This window comes from Hyaena hyaena, unplaced genomic scaffold (genome assembly GCF_003009895.1).
Source record: "Hyaena hyaena isolate Hyena2069 unplaced genomic scaffold, ASM300989v1 scaffold_7, whole genome shotgun sequence".
In the NCBI taxonomy this organism is placed as follows: domain Eukaryota; kingdom Metazoa; phylum Chordata; class Mammalia; order Carnivora; family Hyaenidae; genus Hyaena; species Hyaena hyaena.
This window is the reverse complement of record NW_024080639.1, coordinates 7,035,805-7,040,932: the sequence shown is the minus strand read 5'-3', so window position 1 is coordinate 7,040,932 and position 5,128 is coordinate 7,035,805. Positions and strand designations below refer to the sequence as shown.

Here is a 5,128-nt window from a genome sequence, read left to right as displayed (position 1 = left end):
TTCGGCGACTAACGGGTTAACTTTAACATTAGGTAACAGGGTCCTATCTATAGTTTCTATCTCCAGGCCTCTCCCTTAATTATGTGGAGGGTGGTCGCTGGCCTTTCCTGATTGGGTGTTGCAAGGGTGGTTTCTCCTGCCTTGGGCAATGTGTAACTACCTGATAGTTTTGGGGAAGCTGAAACTCAGGCCTTCTAGTTTAGAGGGGAAACTTAAAGCCTGTCATGGAGTCAGTTTGGTTTAGACGTTTAGACTTGTGGCCTTACATATCAGAATTTGTAGTTTCCTTGTACAGATCTTGTACATATTTTGTTAGATTTATCTTTAAATATGTCATTTAAAGGGGATGGGACAGAGGAAGGTGGCATGGGTGAGCCTCCTCCTTTTGTGCTAGGGCCAGCGTCTCAGCCAGAAATTGAGACCTGGAGTTTGAGTAATTCATTCAAGGTTACCAAGTTGATAGGATAAGAACAGAATCACCAGAACTGGGTGAAGATTTCTTTCAGTAGGAAAAATACCTTAACATGGGGAATCTGCTTAAAGTTTTGACATGCACAAACCTTGAGCAAGGGGCCAAATTTTTTCCAAATGATTTTGAAAATGCCTAGCCTATGGAGTCTGAGAAGGAAATTTATAATCAGGTTAATGTTGTATTAAAAGATGCAGAATGTATCTTGGAAGATTTTCATTCATATAGAGGAGCTGGCCATTAAATACAAGAGGCAATCCAGCATCCAGCAGATAAGAAATTGCAAGAGAAGGCTTGGGGTGCAGTTGTTCCACTAGTAGGCAAATTAAAGAAATTTTATGAGTTTTCTCAGAAGTTATAAGCAGCACTAAGAGGTCTTCTGGGAGCCTTGACAAGTACCCCATACTGTCCCACACAGCATCTTGAACGACAGCAGGCTCTTGCCAAACAGTTTGAGAGATTTTCCACTTTGCACTCCAGTTCAACAAACTCAAGATGACAAATTCCACCATACAGAATGATTTCAGCTATTATAGAAGAACATTGAGTCTTATGAGGATTAATAGCCTTCCACCAGAAGGAGAAAATGAAGTAAATAATGAATTAGCAAATTGAATGTCTTTTTTTTTATGCTGAGGCAACCCCAATGCTGAAAACCTGATGTGACGCCACAACAAAATTTGCATCAGAGAACAAAAATTTACCAATAGAAAATACCACAAGTTGTCTAAGCACCATGGCAAGTGTGTGCAGTCTCATGCTCGAAACACCGGAGTACAGAAGCAGATTTATAAATGAAGAGATGGTGTCGTGCTGCTTGAGGATAATGGTGGGTGTCATAATACTCTGACCATGCACATCCAGTGGAAGCATTTGCCAAAACTTCTAAAATTGATATGAAAGGTGGTATCAAAGTTCTTAAGGACCAACTTTCCAATAGTTTAGAAAGTCTTCTAAATGTTCTGAGGTACACAACACAACATTTGAGTGATGAGACTATCCCCAAGCAAACCAATACATGCTGCAATTAGCAGCTCTGGGGCAGGTGCCTATTGTGGACAGAAGACAGTATTCTGCAGTTGCTGAGAATGAACAGTTTTTAGTGATTGCAATTGCTATCTCATGTACTCCTGCTTTTTAGTCATTTTCTCTGTTCCTCTTCCCTCTTTTAAAATCATGTTCTCATTCTCAAGACTTCTTTTCGGTGCCAAAATCAGTAACGTTGTACTCTGAAGGGACATTGTGCTTCAAATGGGCCATGTAAGGCAGCTAATTATGCATCACATTGGGGTCTCTACTGAGAAAAATAGACTTGAACTAAATATTTTTAAATGTGGATTTTTTTTGAAAACTAACATTTAATATTGCTTCTCCTGCATGGCAAAACTGCCTATTCTGCTATTTAAAAACCTTCAATGACTTTATTTTATACAGCTGCTTTTTTCATGTACAGCCAAACTGAAAATGTTTAAATTGACTGTGATGTACAAATGGTACCCAACACAAATTTTTTTAAAAATTAGTAAGACTTTTAAGGTTGTAAGTTTGCATTTTTACTTTTTTGGTAAGGATATGTTGTGTGTTTAACCTTTATTAACTAAGGTTAAAAACTGTGATGTGTGCATAGAATATTACATATGCATGTTCATGTTTAAAGAATGGCTATTGATGATAAAATAAAAATCAGCTTTCTTTTTTTCAAAATAAATAAATAAACAAATAAGTTATTTGAGGGAGTGTTAATATAAATGGTAATGTGTAAATTTCTCTTGTTCATTAATAGTACATAGAAAAGTAATTGACTTTCAATATTTTTCAATATTTGAATATTTTTTCAATATTAACTTTCTATTATGTAACCTTGCAATAATCACTTATTAGTTCTGGGAGAATTTCTTTTGTCAATTGGTTTGTGTTTTCTACATAGATGATTATGTCTTCTGTGAAAGCATTTTATTTCTTTCTGCCTAATCAGCATACCTTTTATCTCTTTTTCTTGTCCTACTGCATTAGCTAGGGCTTGATGTTGGAAACAAGTGGTGAGATGGGACATCCTTGCCTCGTTCTTGATTTTAGTGGGCAAGTTTCTATTTCTCATCATTAAATATAATGTTAGCTGTAGGTTTTGTGGATGATCTTTATCAAGTTGAGGAAGTTTCTATTCCTAATTTACCAAGAGTTAGTTTTTAAATCATGAATGGGTACTGGCTTTTGTCACATGCTTTTCATGCATAATATAATGTCTAGCTCTTCTTTAGGCTGTTGATGTGATGGGTTACATTAATTGATTTCCAATGTTGAGCCAGCCTTGCATTCCCAAGATAAATTCCACTTGGTTGTAGTAAATAAATCTTTTTAACATTGTTGAATCCACTTGCTAATATTTTGTCTAGGATTTTTGCATCTATGTTCATGAGATACATTGGTCTCTAGGTTTCTTTTTTGTAATGCCTTTGTCTGGTTTTAGTATTACCAAATAAATTAAGAAACCTCTGTTTCTTTTCTTTTCTTTTCTTTTCATTTTATTTTATTTTTTTACAAATAGTTTATTGTCAAATTAGTTTCCACATAACACTCAGTGCTCATCCCCACAAGTGTCCTTCTCCATGCCCATCCCCCCTCCCCCCCACATCCATCAGTCCTCAGTTTTTGTCAGCATTCAAGAGTCTCTCATGGTTTGCCTCTCTCCCTTTCCCCCACCATTTCCCCCCTTCTTCTCCCCCTTGTTCCTCCGTCAAGTTCCTCTTAATCCTCCTATACGTGCAAACATATGATATTTGTCCTTCTCTGCCTGACTTATTTCGCTCAGCATAACACCCTCAAGGTCCATCCATGGTGCTACACATGGCCAGATTTCATTGTTTCTCATTGCCATGTAGTATTCCATGGTATAGATAAACCACAGCTTCTTGATCCATTCATCTGTTGATGGACACTTAGGCTCTTTCCATGTTTTGGCTATTGTGGAGAGTGCTGCAATGAACATTGGGGTTCATGTGCTCCTATGCCTCAGCATTTCTGTATCCCTTGGGTAAATTCCTAGCAGTGCTATTGCTGGGTCATAGGGGAGTTCTATTGTTAGTTTCCTGAGGAACCTCCACACTGTTTTCCAGAGGGGCTGTACCAGTTTACATTCCCACCAACAGTGTAGGAGGGTGCCCGTTTCTCCACATCCTCGCCAGCATCTAGAGTTCTCTGATTTGCTCATTTTAGCCACTCTGACTGGCGTGAGGTGGTATCTCAGTGTGGTTTTGATTTGTATTTCCCTGATGAGGGATGCTGAGCATCGTTTCATGTGTCTGTTGGCCATCTGGATGTCCTCTTTGGAGAAGTGTCTGTTCATATCTTCTGCCCATTTCTTCACTGGGTTGTTTGTTTTTCGGGTGTGGAGTTTGGTGAGTTCCTTATAGATTCTGGATATTAACCCTTTATCTGATATGTCATTTGCAACTATCTTTTCCCATTCCGTTGGTTGCCTATTAGTTTTCTGGGTTGAAGAAACCTCTGTTTCTATCCTCTGGAAGAGATTGTAGAGAATTGGTATAATTTCTTCCTTAAAGGTTTGGTAGAATTCACCAATGAACTCTTCTGGGCCTGATATATTCTGTGTTGGAATTTTAATAATTATTGTTTTAACTTCTTTAATAGATATGCACCTATTTGTATTGTCTATTTATTCTCATATGAGTTTTGGAAGATTGTGTCTTTCAAGGAAGACTTCATCTAGGGTATCAAATGTGTGGGATTAGAATTGTTCATAATATTCCTTTATGTCCATGGAATCTGTAGTGATATATCCTCTTTCATTTTTGATATACATAATTTGTATCTTCTCTTTCTTATTTTTAGTTAGCCTACAGAAAATCTTATTGATTTTATTAATATTTCCAAAATATCAACTTTAGTTTTGCTGATTTTTTCTATTGACTGCTTGTTTCTAATTTCATTGATTTCTGTTCTAATTTTTATTATTTCTTTTATTCTTCTTAATGAAGAGCACTGAATTTTCTCTCCTTTTTTAAATTTCCTAAGGAGGAAACTTAGATTATTGATTTTTTTTAATCTTTCTTCTTTTCTTTTTATACATTCAATGCTATAATTTCCCTCCAGGTGTTGCTTTTGTTACATCCCACAAATTTTGTTAAGTTGTATTTTCATTTTCATCTAGTTCAAAATATATTCAATTTTTTAATATCTTCTTGACGTGTGTTATTTAGAAGTGTATTGCTTAACCTTCAAGTACTTTTTGTTTTTCCATATATCTCTTTGTTTTTAGTTTCTAGTTTAATTCTGTTGAGGTCTGAGAGCAGACATGGTATGATTTATATTCTTTTAAATTTGTTAAGCTGATCTTGATGCCCAGAATGTGGTGTAGTTTGGTAAATGTTCCACTTGAACTGAAGAAGAATATGCATTCTGCTCTTGTTAAATGAAGTTGTTTATAGATGTCAATTATATCTGGTTAATTCATGGTGTTGTTGAGTCCTACTATGCCTTTACTGATTTTTTACTTGCTGGATATGTCCCATTTCTGATAGAGGGATATTAAAGTCACCTCTAATAATGGATTCATCTTATTTTTTAAGTCCTATCAGTTTTTGCCCCATACATTTTGATGCTCTGTTGTTAGATGCATACACATTAAAAATTGTTATGTCA

At 36.0% G+C, this 5,128-nt stretch overlaps 1 pseudogene; it reads left to right on the top strand.

Annotated features, from left to right (window-relative positions):
• The first annotated feature begins 543 nt into the window (after positions 1-543).
• Positions 544-1,500, top strand: LOC120238064 (annotated as a pseudogene).
• Positions 1,501-5,128: the final 3,628 nt, after the last annotated feature.